Source organism: Excalfactoria chinensis, chromosome 15 (assembly GCF_039878825.1).
Source record: "Excalfactoria chinensis isolate bCotChi1 chromosome 15, bCotChi1.hap2, whole genome shotgun sequence".
Lineage (NCBI taxonomy): Eukaryota > Metazoa > Chordata > Aves > Galliformes > Phasianidae > Excalfactoria > Excalfactoria chinensis.
Window position 1 is genome coordinate 4496380 of NC_092839.1, and position 18545 is coordinate 4514924.

Here is an 18545-nt window from a genome sequence, read left to right on the forward strand (position 1 = left end):
GTACTGGTTGATGGAGATTATACTTACAAAGAAAGCATAGTGCAAAAGATAAAGCAGTGTGTTGTCCGTTGGGGAAATATGCCCTTTTCTTTGTGAAGAAAAAGAGATTTGTCAAAGAGGTTGCTATATTTTATTCCTGTATTAAATAGAAGAGCACATAAAAAGATTTCTGTTAAATATTAACCACAAAGTAGAAAGGCAGTGAGAGTGCCCCTTCCTTCTATGCTTCTTGTAGGTACCACTGTCCACCAAGTAACTCAGATATTAATCTGCTGAGTGTTAATTGACCCTTTTATCTCTCAGTTGTTATTTTGGGCTGCAGGGAAGGCTGATAATGAACCCAAAATTGTTGAATGAAGAGAACAGCGGAGCCTACACCAAAGCCTGAAGTGGGTTTGTTGCTACCATGGCCCTGCATTACGCTGGAACCACCATCAGGCATCATTCCTCAAAGGTGGACATCTTGGATGAAGATTCTTCTTAAACTATAAGCTGGAGACAACCATGAGGGGAAAATATCCCAGGCAATGAGTCAGTTAACATAGCAGTGACTGTCTGCGGAAAGCTGGCCAGCTCTTTCCATTAAGGAGCCAGTCTTTGGCTAGCTCTCCAAAGGAGGCTCAGTGACTGTGTACATTAAAAATGCTATCACCATTATGGTCTGTTCACTAAAGGTACAAGAGCATGACAAATATATGTAATTTGCAAATTGGCCGGTCTTTTGCAATAATTTAGAGACACTAGTTAGAGGCAATAGAAATCTAACAATTACTGATGTTTAAGGTTTGCATTGTTGCTCTGTGAATATTTCATGCATAAATGAACTTCCCCTGGACCAACTGCTGTTTCTGATGAGGCGCTCTGAGGCTTTATTGCCAAATACACAGCAGGGCTCCCCCAATGAGCCACATAACAGATGATGCATCGTCTTCACGGCTTAAATAATGCAGAGTATCTGCATTTTGTAGAGTGGTGGTACCGTTTATTTACATATCAATGGAGTGGCCGGAGTGAATATGAAGAAATATGTGAAGGAAAGGACATAGCACTTTTAATATTCCATATTCACCCTGCAGGAAGAGCCTCAGCCGACTGGGTGTGAATCAGTGTCTGCTTTGTGTGTGCAATGTGTCTCCTTAACAAAATCTCTTGCACACCTGACGAAACGCTTTCTCACATGCCTGTGAACTTTTTTCAGAGCTAGCGAAAACAAAAGGGGTGTTCTGCCAATCAGAGGTTGGATCTCCAAGTGCTGTTTGTTAGGAAGAGAAACAAGCCCACCCTCAGGTCTCCTCCTGTTCCGTCTGGGGCTGATGGGAGATGTAGTCTCATTCCGCACTGCACCAAAGAGGATTTCTGCTGCAGCTGTCAGGGCTGCAACAAGGCCCAAAGCCCACGAGGAAAGCATCACCCGAAGCACAGAACTATTGCAACAGCTGGTGATGGCTCCTGCATACACCGGTTTGGGTTCATGAAAGGGAAAAATAATCAACAAAAGTGGGTCTTTTACATCACCATGTATGTAGGGCTGGGAGCTCTGGTGTGGGTTCTCTCTCTCTCTGGAGGTATGCACCATTCAGGCATGACCCACTCATGGAATGTCCCTTCCTGACATATGGATGCATGTCAGAGCTCTGCCCGGATGCACAGGGTGCTGCTCTGAGTGCTGGCTGCTATCACTGCTCCTCCAGAGCAAAGATTTCCAGCCTCCACATGTCAGCATTGAGATCAAGTGAGTAAATCAGCAACCTGCTCCCTCACTGGAGTTAGTCACTCCATGGAGAGATGGGCACGATGGGGTGCAGATGCTGGTGGTCCACCTGCAGGGCTGGGGGTGTGCTCCTGACAGCAGCCCCCCACCTCCTGCCCTGCCCAGCATCTCCCTGCATTAAGCCACATGTGAAGGAGAACTGATGTGTGCCAGCCCTTTCTTGTACGATCCCATTAAAATTCCAATGCAAATGACCGGATTCATAATCCGAGCTTCATTGAGAAACACAGTTTCCTGCCTTTCCCCTCTAATGAAATTATTGGCTGTGCAGATGCTCCATTTCTGAACTAATTCAATCTCCGACTGTTTCTTTTCGGAGCGTATGTGTGAGGGCAGGGCTGTGCAGAGCAGGGCCGGGTGTGCGCACACCCCACATCTGCACTGCACGCTCCCCGTGCACAGATAGCCAATTACAATTATAAATGCAGTGGGAATACGAGCGGTGTATTCGATAGGCATGATTGAAAGTAAACTGGGAAAGCTAAAAGCAGCTTAGTCGCCAGAATGTAATACACTACAGGGGCAAGTTGTGGAAATGCCTGATTATTCTCTTTTGCTCACTGCATCCCTGGGGGATCTCCCTGAACTGCTCCTTTAACTGCTCAACTTGCCTGTTCCACCGTGATAGTCAGCAGATGAAGCCCTTCACATTTAAGTGTAATAGTGCCAGAGAGACCAACTGCTCCTCAGAGTTACGACCTATAAATGTCGCTTCTGTGTCAGAATGAGGATGTGGCACTGAAGATGCTGAAGTCTGCAGAGGGTTTGCTTGGCAATTCATGCAGGCCATTAAGCTCACTCCTCCCCTCGTCCCCCCAGCATTGTGTTCACTGGGATTTCTTGCTTGCTTTCGCAGCTTGCTGACTGCTACTTCCAAAGCTGGCAATAACCAAGCAGTACATCTCCAGGACAGGTTGCTCTTCCGCTGTGGCAAATGGGAGCTCTGGGATGCCTATGTTCCCCTGCACCCCCCTGTGGGCGGGGAGAGGGGGTAGCACAGGATGTGGCATCTTGCCTAGGGGGGTGACTATGAGCCAGGTGCAGTGCTGCCAGATGTTTGTGGCCAAGAGAACAACCATGTTAGGGGCATCTCCCACTTCTCTGCCTTGGTCAGGACTTGATCACTGCTCAGCCCGCAGGGTACAGCAAGAAGAGTGATAACTGAGGGAGACGGTGTTGGTATTTCCTGGCTCCTCTTAGCTGGAAACCCAAATAATCACTGCCATAAGCAACTTCTCAGAAGAAATGCAGCATTTACACCACAGCAGCACCTAGCCCAGCGCCCAGCTTTGCTTAGGCACAGGATAGATCTCAGATATGTAGTTTTTCCATCTGTGGATGGCTTTGGGGCTCAGTACAGAAAACACCAATCCGCGAGGGATTGCAGCAGTCACCCCAGGCTGGCATCAGCCTCTCCAAACTCCATCACCCCATGTGTGGGGCTCTGCACGGCTCAGCAAGCAGCTGATCCTGCAGCCACCTGACTGCAGCCACTGGTTGGAGTGGGGCTGGGATGGGGGGGCAGAGCTGAGGATCCTTTTGAGGCCACCACCTGGGACTGGCAGCACTTCTACTAATGCACAGTGAGCAGCTAAATCATACATTATTGATTTGTCAGACGTATTTGCATATAAATAAGCATGATCATTCATACAAACCTTAATGTTGTTGTTCTCCCTTTAGTGTTGTGATCACAGATGAATGACTCTAGTTAGACACAATTCAGGAGCGCTTGTACCACCGCAGCAAAGTAAGCCGCTGATTTAAAACTACATTTATTGGAGCATGTAAGTGTGACAGTCTATTGGTGAATTTGGGGATAATTAGTCTAAAAGACAAGATAAATGAATCCTGAAAGTGGTATTGTGATGAAGAAATGATCCCTCCATGCTAGTAAAGCTTTGATGCCAGAAATATTGTAAATGATAATTAACTGGGAAACACAGAGGAATTATATTTCAATTGTGTTTTCAAAAAGACTTAGGGTTTTACAGACAAATTGACTGGGTTCTCCCCCTCCCCCAGCCCTGTGATTATGAAAGATCGTCTAATTTACAACTTGAACTATGAAGCGTATGACAAATCACTGTCTTGCTTTTATGCCTCTTGTTTGTAGATTCTCCCTCCTAGATATCTGCTCATTGTTTTGCAGCAAACCAAGACGTGTATTTTTCAATTAGTCTTTCCCTAGGCCTAATCTAGACAGATCTGCAGGCCGGCACAACACGCTGACCCATGACAATTATATCTGCTGTATTAATTCATTAAGCGTCGCAGGATCGAGCTGTAAGATCTCGCTCCCTGATAACACCAGCAGCATGAGCTGGGTTAGTCTGCATCCCTCCCCTGAAAAGAAAATATTATAGATTGTGCAATGCAGGGGAAACATTGCTTGCTAACACTTCATTTTAATTGTCCTAAATTAGAGCTGAAGACTTACAGAACTGTGCGTGACAACCAATGAATACCAAATGAATTCATTAGGATCAGCACTGTTACAATGAATAACTAACAAATCTATAACGGCGTCTGTACCCTTTGTGCCTCATTGCTGGCTGCAGGACCCATCCTGGCATGGCTCCCGCTGAGTGCAGGGCTCACTTGCATGCTTGGGGTCAGGGGATGGGTGCTGCTGCATGGCATGGTCACAGTGACACAGCCCGAACCACCCCGTGCCTCCTCCCAAGGGGTGGATCCATCTCACTAGTACCATTGGGACAACAAGAGCCCATCAGCCACTGGTGTGCCTGGAGCAGCCCGTGCCGTTCCAGAGGCTGTGAAGGTCCTGGGGGCTTTGGGGAGGTGACAGTAAAGGGGGATAAAAAGGAGAAACAGCTTTGTCTGAATGAATCTTTGCCATGTATTTCTTCTGTAGGAGCCACCATAACTTGCATATCTCCACTGGGTTGGGACAGCAAATGAAGAGGAAGAATGAAGATTTTAGGATTATGCGTAGTTTTGGGTTTCACCAAAGCTGAAGGCCTTTTTTGGGGGGGAGGGGAAAAGGGTAGGGGTGAGTATTGAATGCGGAAATAGAAAAGACAATGGCTGCAGCTGTGTGGGGTCAGGGAGCCTCATGGCAGGAGGACATCCCACACACCCTCCTGGAGCATCTCAGGGTGCACCAAAGCAGGACTGGGTTCCTCCTTCCCAGGATAAGGCCAGTGCTGCCATAAAGGGTATCTGCTGATGGGATGTTCAGAGAGCCGCACACAGAGCTGGGAGAAGACCTCGCTCAGCACCAACACTGTTAGCTCCTACATGATGCTGACTTCTACTTCCCCTGCTAAAGTCTCCCATGTTCCGAGCATGTAAAGGAGGAGGGGATATTTCTGATTTCCAAGAAACCCAGAAATGTGCATGAGCTCTCAAGCTGTGCCATCTGTTGCTTTCAGAAAGGGATGCCCCACTCTATGGGGAGCTCACCACCTCTTGGTGCTGCCATGTTGGTGGTAGATAGCGAAGCTTTGTCTATCTGCTCCAGCCCCAAACAGTGGTCACTGGCCTCAAAAGGAATCCATTCTGAATGCTAACTCCAGCCCTTAACTTCCACATATCTGCACCAGCACCACCAGTGGAGAAGTGCTTTGGAGTGGACTAGGATAGACAGCAAGGGACGACTGCTTCTCAGCTTCCTTGCAGCAAAGCATTGCAAGCCAAAGCATCTTGGTCAACATTTTCAAGACATGTCAAGCTTTATGAACAGGATGCTTGGGTTTAGCATAAAAAAACCAACCCAGTCCTTCTCTGTAGGAGTCTCTGGGAAGGCTGAGGAAGGAGTGCAAGCCTGGAGATGAAGATAGCCAGAAAAGTGAGTCCAGGTGGTAATTTGCTCTGGAATGCTTTCCTGGGCTGCAATGCAGGAGCAGAGCCCTGCCCTTGTTGATGTGCTTTTGGGAAATGTGGTTCGTCCTGGAAAAAAGAAAGTACAAGTGGGAGCCTCTCTGGTGTGCAGCCTCTGCCTCCATGCAGGCTGTTTGCAAACTCTCTCCATGCTTATCATCATGTAATTGAAATAATGCGTATTGACAGAGACTTGAAAACAACTGCTCAATTTTCCTCAAAATTCAATTAAACTTCGTTTATTCTGGGGATCGATCCAATTAAAAGGGGGGAAATTTCAGATGGTCCGAGCCTTACAATCCATCTTAACACACTGTGTCTATCACCGTGATGTAATAATTCCCCCAATCAATGCTTTAAAAGCATTTAGCAGTCTTGATAATTAACTTTTGTCAAAATAGCCTTACAAAGCAATAAATGAGAGCAGATTAATATGTAGTCATAAAGCTATGAATGGTTTAACGCTTTGAAAGGGTTGCTTCATAAATTTGACTTTTTTTATTTTTTATTTTTATTATTTATTTCTCTACCATAATCTCTCCCTTCAATCCTATTGCTCACAGTTTTGGTAGATGAGAATAACCTGGGCCACTGGTGTGAGTTCTGAATGGGGTGATATAGAATCATAGAGTCATAGAACCATGAAGGTTGGAAAAGACCTCTAAGATCACCAAGTCCCCCCCAACGTGCCCACTGACCACGTCCCTCAGTGCCACATCTCAATGGTTCTTGAATACCTTCAGGGATGGTGACTGCACCACCTCCATGGGCAGCTGTGCCACTGCATCACTGCTCATTCTGAGAAGAAATGTTTCCTAATATCCAACCTGAACCTCTCCTGCCACAGCTTAAAGCCATCACCTCTCTCAGAGCTGCAGCAATGTCACTTCCCCCCATGGAACTGACCCTGTTATGGAGCCTCAGGCCTACCAGAAATGTCCATAGGGCCTTTCACAACCACAGCGTTGGGAAACATGCTCTGTTCTGATTCCACAGCGGGGTTGTGCAATGGCTGCTAATTGGGGCACTTCTCTAGGAAGTGCCCAGTTTAAATGTTTGTGTTCCCCGTGACTGATTTGAGACATTAAATCTCCCAAATACCACTGTGGTTTCAAGCTGATCCCAGCAACTCCCACCCCGCTTTGTAACATCTGTGCATACCATACATTGCTATTCTTAGAATGAATAGATGGGCTGAATAGTGTTCTTCCTACATATAACTGTGATGCTGCGCATTGTAGCCTTCATGCCAGCCCTCAGCCCCTGTGCCCCACCAGTGCCTGCAGATTGGGTGAGTGCTGGTTACAGTCATTGGGACAGGACTTAACGTGTGCAAAGCATGCTGACACTGTGCAAGAAATGCAATCTGTGCAAAACCTGCCCACTAAGCAGAGAGGTTGGGCAGCAGCAGCGTTCCCTTTCTGCAGACTTTCAGTGGAATCATGTCATTTGCACATGCCGTTATTTGCAGGAGAAGCAAGCACACACCTTCCCATCCAGCCCCAGTGGTCAGTGGTGGCACTTCCTGCAGGGTCAAGGGATGCAGGTGAGGGGTGCAAGGCACAGCAGGCAGCAGAAGCGACCTGCTCCAATTGCTGCTTTCTGAAAAGATGAGATGCTCAGATAAGCTCCTGCTGACCTGGATGGGTTTGAAAACCCAAGCGGGCAGCGGTCGCTGCAGCTGCACTGGGCTTCCCTAGGGGGGAACTGGGCCCTTCCTGCTTCTCTTCTAAGGGTTTCCATTTCATGTTTTCATTTCCAGCAGCTCAGTATTTTCGGGGGTGGGTAAGGGAGGACGAGCGCATGTTACAGAAGTAATCTGTTCCTCAGCTTTTGGTCCCTTGTGACTGTTTTGCCGTTCCTTTGAAATAAAGGAATATTCAAGCAAACCAGAGGGAAAATAAATAAAAAAATAAATGATTAAAGGATCCCACCCAATGCCAGATAAATGTATGCTAACAAACACCCAGGTGGAGTCACACAGGTTAAAATTAAACGTCTTTCTTCTGAGCATCTCCAAAAAATAAATAAATAAATAAAAACCCAAACCAAACCAAATTAAAGCCCTTCTCCTCCCTCCCCCATAAAACGCATCAGTTTGATACTGAACGTATCGCAGCGGCTTTAAGGGACCCGCAGATCAAACATCATTTGGGAAATTTCAAAGGGCTGTTTCAACAGTATCACTTTCTGCCATTCCCCGCTCCCCATCTCCCCTTCTCTTTTTTTTTTATGCTTCGGTTCCTGATGAAGTTTCAGCTGCTCCTGAAGTCAGTCCTTGTGTTCTTGGCTATCAAAGCGCATTGCAACATCAACGTCAGAGCTAAACTAAAAAATATATATATAATAAAATAAAATAAAATAGGGAAAAAAAAATAAAAAAGCATCCCTTTTCCTTTGGAGATCAGAAAGTCAAATAAAAAGGATGCTGATTTGCGGAATAAAGGGTGGGATTCCCTGCTGAGACGATAGGAATCTTCTGACTTAACTGAGTTAAGATTTGAATACATTTGGCCCAGACAAGGGGAGGAAAAAATCCATTAGTTTTGAGAAAAGCCTCACACCGTTTCAAAAGGAAATATGTTAATATAAAAAAATATTTCATATATATATATATATATATATAAGAAAAGAGAAGAGAAAAAAAACTACCACCAGGATTTGTATGTGTGTTTCAGAGGCCGCGAGTCTAACGCTATCAGCCAGAAGCAAGGAGAGAATTAAATGACATGACTAGCACCAAGTCCTGTTGCCCACTGCCGCAGTAAGGATGGGGGCCATGTGAGCCCAAAATGTTGCCTGCTGTACAACAGCAGTGACCCCAACCCACTGCGGGGTTTCATCCCACCTGGCATGTGGAGGTGTGATGCCAGCCAGCCCGTCCTGCGTGATGATGGGTCAAGTGAGGAGCCCATGCTGCTGGCTGCTGGAGCAACATTGCTGGTGGCCCAAACGCTGCTGCCATTGCTGTGGGCAGTGGGACAGAAGACTCTCCCAGCTGCCAACCTTGCCCACATCCAATCCAAAATGCCATTTTTGTCCCCACAGCTGCTTCAGTGAGTAGACAGTGACTCAGACAGCGACTCAGACAGCATGTGGCTTTCTGCCACTTAATGCGTCCACTGCGCATCACCACTCTGTGGGGCACAGGGTGTCCCTCCTTTCCCATGGAGATCCCTGGGTGATGCTGAGGTTTGTGCAAGGACTCACCCCCAGATAACACTAATAGTGAGAACTCGCCTCTCCTATCGAGCCAGGGAAGGGCTGAGCCCAGCTGTGGCACGGCTGCAGGCTGTAATGCAGGGTTGTCAAAGGAGCAGCTTGGTGTTAAATCCTTTTGATGGTTCTCCTGCTGAGGGAAGAGATGATATCTCATCATTAATGGAGTTGAATTAATATAAATTAGCTGAACATCTCCTCGCTGCTTCCGTTCAGGCAGAGAAAAGGGGTTTATTGGGGAGGCAAAAGCAACGATGCCTTTCACCTCACATTCACTCCGCCATCCATAAAGATGCTGCTGACCTCGCAGTCTTCCTTCTCCTCCTCCCTCCTCCAGCAGGACCGAGGCAATGTAAAATAAAATGATTATGTGACATCCCAGGAACATTGAGACTGTCCACAGCAAGGACCTCGGGTGACCTTTACCCAAGTGACAGGTGACACCCCTAAATCAGCCCCATGGGATGGGACATTGCCAGCAAGGCTGGAGCCTCCACAGCATTGCCATCTCTGGAGTGCTGGGCTGGGTGCCCATTGGGCCGCAAGGGCTGCTCCATCTCTTTCCCTGCTGCTTGGCTTCCTTCTCCTTCTACCTGCATGCTGAGCTCCATTCCTCCAGGCAGCAACAACACCAAGAAATGCACATAGCCAGTCCTGAATTTACACTTTGTATGGCCAGTGTTAAGCCCCATAGAAACCACCTGCATGGGAACTGCCTGGCTCCTGGGAAACTAAGACAGGTACTTCTTTACCAAGCAGATGTTAATTCTCTAAGCACAAATCTAAACCTTAAAGTATATTTCAGCAGTATTTGAAGGCGGCTGAGTGTCTGTGCATGATGGTGAAATAGTCCTGTACCCCGGAGCACACACCTGAATCGTTATTTAAAGCTATTCTAGGCAGGCAGGACATGCACTGTATATTATATCCTGCACTTATAAAAAGCTCCATTAAAAGAACATCATTAAGGCTGTCGAGCCCAGCACTCAGCAGCTGTGCTGTGCCCAGGGCTGCCTGCCCAGGGCCATTTGAATCCCTCCTGCCTGTGAATCATGGCCCAGCCTGACAGAGTGCTTTGGGTACCTGCAGCATCTCCCCATGCTGGTTACAGAATGGGTGCTTTGTGCCCTCTTACCAAGCATTTTCTACCCTGTAATTGTCATCTTGCCATAGCTGTGGGCCACATGCATGTACCAGGGTACCACTGTGGGGTACATGCACTGGGGGTGTGCTGTACCTTGAAGGAGGCAAAGAGGGAGAAGAGAATTCAAACGAACCAATTTCTTGTTCTAAGACCTTTCCGCCCCTTTGCTGCTGCTTCTGATACAAAGGCAGAACCTTATCTCCCCGCTGCACGGAGCCAGCACTACAAACAACCACCTTGTTGTAATGCACTGAACGCAGTATTTGGCGCAGCCCACACAGCATGGGACACTTTCCCTCCCGATCACTGCCAGCCTTTTCCCCCTTCTCTCTCCCTGCTTAACAGGGGGATGGACAAGATGAACTCCAAAGGTCCTTTCCACCCCATACAGTTCTGTGGTTCTGTGTTTGCCTTCAGCACTCCTCTGCTCCAAGCCCCAGCACTGTGGTATGTGAGTGAAGGGGAAGGCCATCAGGCTATGATCTATTCCAAAAATCAGATGCTTAGCAACAACTCGGCTTGTATTCTGGAGTCCCCTGATAGCAGCTCAGATGCCCAAGCTGTGGTACTATAAAGGGTCTCCAAGGCTCATCCAATGTCAAGTTATGACAGCATAACATCACAATCCTTTACAACTTTTAATATAAAATCACAGAATGGTTGGGTTGGAAGGGATCTTACAGCTCCCCTGGCTCCACTCGCTGCTGTAGGATGGTTGGTTGCTGCCCACCAGATCAGGCTGCCCAGGGACCCACTCATGATAAAGAGTAGTAGGAAATAAAAGACCAGGCAAATGTAGGAAGATAATTTGCTGATGACTTGCAATCTGTGCAGATCCCTAAAAGAGAAATGCTGAGGGTCCTTGAGAACTTGTGTAGAGAGATGTGAGGAGGTTGGTTTTGTTATCCAGGCCAACAAATTTCTGAGAGGCAAAAAGCTCCATGGGGTCTATGTGCTCTGGTAGGAAGGGAAATAGTTAAATCATAAGGGAAAGCTGGCAAAGGATCGGTTGTGCATAAACTGGATGTTAATACATTCAGATGCAAAACAGAGAGATGAAACACCTTTGAGGATCCTTCAGAAACAGTGGACAAGAGAAAGCAAGCTGTCCTCATTAGAGACTTCCAGTATCTTGGAGAAGGGGCTGGATATAGGCAAGGATTGGAGATTGTTCATCAGCTGGAGCTTGTCCAGCTCTGCTCTGTCCCTCATGAGCACTTTTTCCACTTCGATTGAAGCTAAAATCCTCTAACTGTGATATTCAGACAAAACATCAGCCTCTATGGGACCAACAGAACTTCAAGCCACAGTATGGGCTAAAAAACCCAATGACCTGACAGCAGGTGCTCCAGGAACATGGTGGGACTCAAGTAGGAAGCACACATCAGAAGGTGGCCAAGGAGACCCCCATGATGACCCCACTGTCCCTGCCATGAGAAGTCTTTGTGGAATTAAACAGGAGATGGTCTGCACCACGTCACCCAGCTTAGAGAAGATGGGGGGAGTTGCTCAGATCCTCTGCAAGAAGGAGTTTTTTCTGGAGTTCATGTATTCTAGTTAATATGATAAAGTTCCAGTCTCCTTGCCAGAGTCATGCAGCTACCACAAATACCTTTCATGCCACACTAAATTCCTTCTGAATGCCCCAGATCCAGAGAGCGGGAGGAGACCAAGAGACAGAAGGAGGCAATCATTGCCCCAGCCCACTCCTCCACACTGCAGAAACAGGAATTTGCTCGCCAACTGGAATGTGGCCTGCTTAATAGGGCCACAGAAGCAAAGAGGCTGCATCTGTAATGTTTCTGTCAAAGCAAATGAGGTCATTAGCAGACGAGTTCAGTGATGGAATTGTCTCTCGTAGTATTTATTATATGGTCCTTTTCCTGACACCTCCCACTGAGAGAATATTAAATATTTAATGCACACCAAGGCTTTGCTCATTTTTCATTCCCACTTCAGCATTTCAAGTCGGCTCCAATCTGCTGCTAGCTACAAAGTCGACTGGACAATGGACCGTAATGAATTAACTCTTTGGAAGCTGCCGTAGCATTTACAGGACTGCCATCAGGCTGGGTGCTTCATCATCTCTGTGCTCCGGAATTCAATCCGCAATTCATTAAAACAAAGTAGGGGGGAGGAAGGGAAGGGAGGAGAATTTGGGAAATAGCTTTCAGGAAACATAAATAAATAAATAATGAAGGGGGAGATGGAAATGTTGACTTGCCAAGGTGACAGGGCTTCATTTACTTGGTGCATCAAGGGCTGCTATCCCCTAAAATGAAGGATGCTCCTGTGAAACATAACAGCCCTTCAAATCTCAAGCATCACATCCAGAAAGAATGGATGAAAATGGAGACTGCAGGGTCAGAGCTTTTCTGTACAGTCTGTTCACCACTGCTTTAAACACTGATCCTGGTGTAAAGTGGAAGCAAAACCTCAAAGAGCTCAGAGCCCTGGCCATGGCCAGTAAGAAACAGGTCACCAAGAACTGCAGAGCAGGATGTTGTTCATGGCTTGACGCTTGCTACCCATGGCCAATGTCAGTGGAACGTCTGAACTTCTGCCTTTGACAATCTCTGTCAAAATGTGTGGTTGGATGGTGCTTAAAGAGAAGGCTTATTCGGTAAGGGCATCGTAGCAGGAATGTTAAGTCATGTTTTGAAGCAGTGATGGAGCACCTGGTGGGAAGGCAGGGCCAATCCAGGGGAGCTCAGCTGCATGCAATGTACCTGAGTGACTAGAAGGACTGGAGCCATGATCCACCCCTTCCCAGACCTCATTTAAGGGCAGGCAGTGAAGATGAGGATATCTTGTTGGAGATTCTTGCATACCTGAGATGTTCTGAAGGTAAGCAGCTTCTTTGCTTTGTTTCTGGACCCCTGGCTGTTGCATTTGAATAAATCTGTACTTGCTGAAGCCTAGGGCCTTGCTACTGTGCTATCCTTGCTGTACTTTCCATCTTGCTACAAGCGTGTTGCTCTCTGAGGCTTTCACTAGATTGCTTTGATTGTTGCAGTACCCGGAGCTCCTTCTTGCCACCTTTTCACCTAGGAAGGGAGAGTCTTTGTAGATAACAGTAAGGCTGCAATGTCTCCTGGCTGCTGGAGTTGTGGTTATTGTGTGACAGGACCCATCAGAATAGCATCTGTCAGGACTTCAGTTGTCCAACATCCTCTGTACTCTGCTGGAGGAAGGCATCTTCAAGCAGTGTTTTCCAGTGCCAATTACTCCTTTCATTTTCTGTTCCTCTCCCATCCCCCCATGGCATCATGAGTTCTACAGAAACTACCACATATGTGATCCCCTGACCACAGTGGGTAGAGGAAAGCACAGAAGAATGGTCAGGTTGCTTTCATCCACTAGGCAGGAACTTCAAGGAAATCGAATCCTTACACACTTTTACTTGAAAAGAGATCCACTGGCAAATTACTTCTGCTTTTAACTAGACTTACAAGCTCCTATTTGCTTATCTGGTTAACGCTGTTTGTCACTTATACTGAGACACCAGGCAATCCAACACCCACTCACACTGTGAGAGCAGCCTGTAGGTGCTTGACCTTTATAATGTTCTGTAATTTGATTGGGTGGCTGTTCCATATTTCCTTGTCACTGGCCCTAGTAATATGAGAGGGAGAAGTGGAAAAGGCAGCCAGTGAAGATACAAGCAGGAATTAGCTGAGGCCACAGGATTCCAAAATTACTCCAAGTGTGGATCCTCATGGAGAGCATGGATGAAGCATGGCTTGGCTCTACATCCTGGAGATGGCTCTGTCAGGAGCTCTTTGCTCACAGGGTAGCTGTTTGGCCAAGACTCAGTGCAAAGGCCAATGCACTGATCATTATTAATCATTGATCATCATTGTATCCTGGGAAATTCCAGATCAAAGGATTCTTGGGAACTGTAGGAGATGGGCTCCAAGGCAGGCTAAGACTTTGCATGCTTCCAGTGTCTCATTGTTATTTTGTTTTCCTGAAGGTGATGCTTCTTATTTCTGTTCACATGTAGACATGCAGCTGAACACCTGAATCCCTTTGACAGTTATGGGATGTTGGACAGTTTCAAATCTCCCAGCTTTGGATAACGACTGACCTGCCTCTAAATTAGTGCTGCTAGTGGAGAGTGTGGAAGTGACCTGTTCTCACTGAAATCAGTACTGTGTAATTTTTTGGAGCTGTGGCTCCAGTCCAAACTTCAGCTGGTGTTACAGGGGTTGAAGATCTGCTCCTACTCCTGTTCTCTGGTTGCTCTGCATCTGGAAAACATTTCATGGAAAAGTAAAGCAAAGTTCAGGACTTATCATATACAACAGAGCATTATATAGTGATCTCTGGATGCTTAGGAGTCCTTCCATTGACTTCAGGGCTGTGGCTCAAACCTTTGATCAGCACAGTGGGACTAGTGTAAAGATGGGGAAGTTCTCCTATGCTCTCAGCCCCGTGGATCCCCTTTCACCTTGTTTGAGTCAAACCTCCACTTCCATGGCTGTAAAAGAGTGATAAGACTATTTACTGTGAGATGCCTGACTACAGAAAGTGCCAAGGATCATCCTGACTAATGGCTAGGTGATGTCACAGGTGAAGAAGTTGTATATAATAAAACTTTTCTCACATGGGTTCACTTGGGTTGCAAGCTACAAGCACGAGTTTGGGGGGTTTACCCTTTGTGTGATTTTTATCAGACAAAAGAGATCACTGTGTTCTATAGTACAGGTGCTTAGGTTATCACAGAGATAAAAGGAAGCTTCGCAGAGGGATGGACATGCCAGATTCTCTTGGGTTCCTTCTAGAGTCAGATGGAAAGAGAGCATCTCTTGGTGACAAAGCTGCTGGCAGACAGTTACTCACTTGGCTTGGTCCTGTGGGGTAGATGTGGGGAGTGAGGAGAACAGGATTGCATGCCAGTGGGCAGCCCCAACATCCAAGATAAGTTTTCCTTTCTGCTAAGCCCCGTCAGTAATTCTCATGACTGGTGGTAACTTGGGTTTCAGGAAATGGTGCCACAAAGTTACGGGCCCTCTTGTAATGATAATGCACTCATCAACGAGCTGTTGCAGAGCACAGTTCATCCAGATTGCTCTGGCTTTGCCTTCTCTGCTGGCAAGCTCTTCTCCTCCAGGATTGGCTGCGGTTGTTCCTGTTGATATCAGGCACCAGACAGCAGCACGCAGCCATCAGCGTTCTGAGAAATCTCCCAATCTCCAGAACAAAATAATGCACTAATCCAGGCTGCAGAAACCAGGACAACCACTGTGTTTACTGAGAACAGCACAACTCTCTCAGCACAGGTCCATTAACTTGCCCTAAAGGTCTCCAATTCATGTGCTGTCTGTTTATTTTTGTTTGCCTTTGTTTCTAATTGTGGTGTGGCTTTTGGTGGTTGGGTTTCAGTTTGGGGATGGCTCTTTTTTTTCTTTGTTCTTTCATAATAGTTTGTTTTAGCTGCTATTTCTATAGGAACAACATCTGGAAACTGATTGCCAGCAAAGGCTGGGGTCTGGTTTAGTCAAGAAAACACATCCAAGGGTATTTGATTTGTCCTTCAAATTACAATGTGGCTGTCTGCATGCAGGAGGGACCACATACCTCCCTCAGAGATATCTTCTCACCCACTGGTGATGAGAAGGACTCCACTTCCCCTCTCTGCTGACTCAGCTCATACTGTGTAGCCTTGATCCAGGATGGAGCTCTTGATCATTCCAATAAAATGCAGTAAATGTGCCATTTATTCACCATAGATTAAGCACATCAGTGCTGTTGACCTGGCCAAATGGCAATCCTCAGTAATTGTATTCTATTAAAAGGGAGTCCTGAAAGCAGACTTGGAGCTCTCTTTGCAACCCACCTTGAGCCATGACTTACTGTTTTTTTTTCCTGTCCATAAACCAGTGAATTCTACTGGACCTGCACTGAAGTGAAGAGTAGGAGTGAGAAGAGAGATTCTCCAGTGTTTATAGATCCCCTGGAAGGCAGTATTTTCAAGTGTAAGTTCTCTAGTTGTAAATTCTCTAGTTAATATCTTTCTGTAGTGCTTCCATGGTGTTTGATATGCTGTGGAGGCTACTGAAACTAACCAGTTATGAAAACAGTTGTAGTGTCTTCTACCCAGGGAGGTGGTGGGGTCACTATCCATGGAGGTGTTCAAGACCTATGGGGATGTGGCACTGAGGGTTATTATTAGTAGGTATGGTGGGGGTGGGTTGGGGTTGGACTTGGTGATCTTTGAGGTCTTTTCCAGCCTTCATAATTCTATGATTCTGTGAAGAATATAAGGACGGAGCAGGCAGCTTATCCTTCATGAACTGAATGTTGGTAGGTCCTCCATCTTTTGCTCACCATCCTGATGGTGAGGCTGATAAAGGAGATGTGAAGAAAAGACTGTTTTCTGAGAAATGTGGTATGGCCTCAGCCCTAGGGGGTTCCACCATTGCCAGCACTTCAAGTGAGATTTACAACTAGCTGTAAGGCCCAGCAAAACAACATGAGTCCTTACCAGCTGCTCTTAGCTCATGTTACTGTTCACAGTCTGAGTGCTGTGGTTTCATAGGAGTCTGCTGTGGCTGCTGATGCTTTATACAACACAACTTGTGCAGTTTGTGCCAGTAGATGCCCATTCTGGTGAGAGCTGTGGATCAGCAACATGCCCGGAGGAAACGGATAAGGAAAAAGTTTTGCTTTTGAAAGACTTTATTTCTTCTGGATTTTTGCTGACTGAGATCACATGCAAGGCTTTCCTGAAGCCATTCTGAGGACTTTTATCAATATTCCACATGCAGTTCATGTGAGCAGAGATTTTCCTCATTGCATCATTGCTCTCCCCAGCTACATCTGCCTTCCCAACGTGTGCCAAAGCTCTCTGGAAATCAACTATATCTTCTAAATACATTGGAGGGGAGGATATCTGATAGATGTTATTGGAGAAAGCCTGGAGGAGCACAACCACTGCTTTTGTGTGTGAAGCAGAAGATGTGTGGCTTCGGGCTATGAATCAAGCCCTCTTATTAGGGCAGGACAGGCTGCAGAGCACCTCATAGCCCAGGCTGTTCTCAGATACACCCTATGGTTTCCTTGTTTCCCTCTGGGAATCCTGGTAACTATGGGAACCATTTTGTTTTGCTGATGGAGAAAGGAATCAAATAGTTGAACCCTTAGTCAACATGTAAACACAACTGGCAGCTTTTGATGATTTGTTGCCTTGGAGCTGAGCCACGAGACCTGGGGATTGCAGTCCAAGTTCCTGGAGCTCTGACGCCTGACACACAGAGCAGAAGATCAAAGTCAGGAGGAGTGTGGGTCGTTATCACTTGGAGAGGCAGCCAGAGGGATGGTCAGGTTGGGTCTCCTAAAATGTCTCCTGCCTGCTTTGAATCTGGCAATTCTGGCTGAACCTGGGTCACCTACTTAATAAAAATTCCATGTTCAGTCCGTAGAAATGCTTCCAGCACAATTAGATCAATTTCCTCTAAGTAGCAATAAATGTGTTTTCCTTTAAAAGGGCAACACAAGCACATTATCACAGCCTATAATCCCCATTCTCTCTATTAGCTCAAAGTACATCCCAAAGGCCAAGGGTCACAGCTAAAGACTAATCAGTCTCATTATCCTGTCTAATTTATCTTAACTAGGGGGACACAGACACACTAAAACTGTTGGTGAGACTTTTTGATCAGGATATGGCAGTCATTCATCAGGGCCCTTGGCAAGCTGAGACAGTGAGCAGAGAAGCTCCCTGAGGATGCTCCCACTCCATGCAGCAGCACAGGATGGGGTGAGCCCTTGAGGGGCTGCTGCTGTCCCTTCAGAGCCATCCCAGCAGCCAAACCTCTCACTTACACAGCACTTATTTGCTGTCCTGGTGCTGGGCTTTGGCACTCCAAAGCAGTGAAGCTGGACCCAAGGCTCCAACAAACATTCCTGTCCTGAAGGCTTCTGAGAGGAATTTCAGAATGTGTGCTGCCAGTAAGGCTTTGTTGGATATTAAAAGGTAGGGAAATGTGCTGCTGAGAGAAGGAGGAATCCGATTATTTAAGGAGTAGCAGCAGGAGGAGGCTGGCCAAACTCTAAATCAAAGCCACCTCACCATATTTCACCTCCTGAGAGAAAGGAAAAGGTTATCCATGAGATCCCTATTTATATCCCAGAAATATGTGGCTCTAGAGTAACTCCATTTCTAGGGACAATCAAGCACAGGAAAGAGCTCAGGAGGCTGCCGAAGTACTTGTGCCCAGGATCCCACCTGGGAAGTGAAGCTTGAGGTGCACAGCATCTGATAATGATGCTTCAGGAGTGATTCTCTGGCAAGATCTATGAGATTTCACAGCAGTTTGTGTCGTTCTATTTTTTAGTCATCCACTTTGATTTTCTCACTTTCAGGATACTCAGATAGGAATATTTTAGTGGAAATCATTTGCTACCTTTGCTGTGCCTTTCCATGAAAGAGGTATTTCTGCATTCATGCCATGCTGCCCAACTTAGACCAATTCAGGCAGATGAGAATGGAGTGGAATGCGGTGCAGAGGAGGTGAAGAACCCCTGTGCAGCTCAGGCAGCAGAGCTGTCTCACTCTGTGGT

At 46.6% G+C, this 18545-nt stretch overlaps 1 long non-coding RNA gene across 2 annotated transcripts; it reads left to right on the top strand.

The window, feature by feature from the left end:
- Positions 1-12794: 12794 nt before the first annotated feature.
- Positions 12795-18021, top strand: LOC140259266 (uncharacterized). Of its 2 annotated transcripts, XR_011905377.1 has the most exons (4): positions 12795-12824; positions 13984-14552; positions 15864-15958; positions 16213-18021. It is a non-coding gene; the product is annotated as an uncharacterized lncRNA (long non-coding RNA). The 2 variants fall into 2 exon arrangements; XR_011905376.1 differs by lacking the exon at positions 13984-14552 and having other exon boundaries at positions 12800-12824; positions 16522-18021.
- Positions 18022-18545: the final 524 nt, after the last annotated feature.